Genomic DNA, 1,163 nt, shown 5'->3' with positions numbered 1-1,163 from the left:
ACCGCTCATTGGCTAAGCTCCCTGTATGCCACTGGTAATATTCTTAGTAACTTGGGTAATAAGAATCCAAAAAGGTGATCTAGGGTTTTTCACCACACTCCTGGCGAAAAAAACGAAGGTCTGCTGCTGGAGGGCTAAGAAATGTCATATCCTGCCCTAGCCGGTTTGGCTCAGTGGATAATGCCTCGGCCTGCCGACCGCAGGGTCTGGGTTCAGTTCTGACCAAGGGCATGTACCTAGGTTGCAGGCTCCTCCCTGGCCGGGGCCCAGGTCAGGGCTCATGCAGGTGACAACCAATCAAAGTGTTCCTCTCACTTTGATGTTTCTCTCTGTCTTTCCCTTTCTCTTCCACATTCTCAAAAATCAATGGAAACATATCCTCAGGTGAGGATAAAAAAAAAAATCATAAAGAAATGTCATATCCTATGAAAGACATCTTGAAAATGCCTAAAGAAAGTTGTCATTTTTTCATGGTGAAGGGACTGGAGTCCGTGTTGATGAAAAAACCTTGGTGGCTGCAGTGACTAGTGGTGGCCCCAGCAGCGGGGTGATGGGGCTGGTGCCTTCCCCTGATCAGCCCGGTCGCCTCCCACAAAGGGAGGCCAGACTGCTTAGGCCCGTATATTCACCAGTTTATTCTGTTCATCAGATTATTTATTCACTTGATTTTTAGATTCACTTGTTGATAGATGTGTATTTGTTGTTCATAATTTGTATCTTTACCTTTTTCTTCTTCTTCCTCTTCTTAAAGGATACCTTTCAGCATTTCATATAATACTGGTTTGGTGGTGATGAACTCCTTTAGCTTTTTCTTGTCTGTGAAGCTCTTTATCTGACCTTCAATTCTGAATGATAGCTTTGCTGGGTAGAGTAATCTTGGTTGTAGGTTCTTGCTATTCATCACTTTGTGTATTTCTTGCCACTCCCTTCTGACCTGCATAGTTTCTGTAGAGAAATCACCCGAGAGTCGTATGTGTACCCCCCCATAGGTAACTAACTGTTTTGCTCTTACTGCTTTTAAGATTCTCTCTTTGTCTTTTGCACTTGACATTTTAATTATGATGTGTCTTGGTGTGGTCCTCTTTGGATTCCTTTTGTTTGGGGTTCTCTGCACTTCCTGGACTTGTAAGTCTATTTATTTCATCAGGTAGGGGAAGTTTTCT

The sequence above is a fragment of the Myotis brandtii genome, unplaced genomic scaffold (genome assembly GCF_000412655.1).
Source record: "Myotis brandtii unplaced genomic scaffold, ASM41265v1 scaffold963, whole genome shotgun sequence".
Classification (NCBI taxonomy): domain Eukaryota; kingdom Metazoa; phylum Chordata; class Mammalia; order Chiroptera; family Vespertilionidae; genus Myotis; species Myotis brandtii.
Note: the sequence above shows the minus strand (reverse complement) of the source record.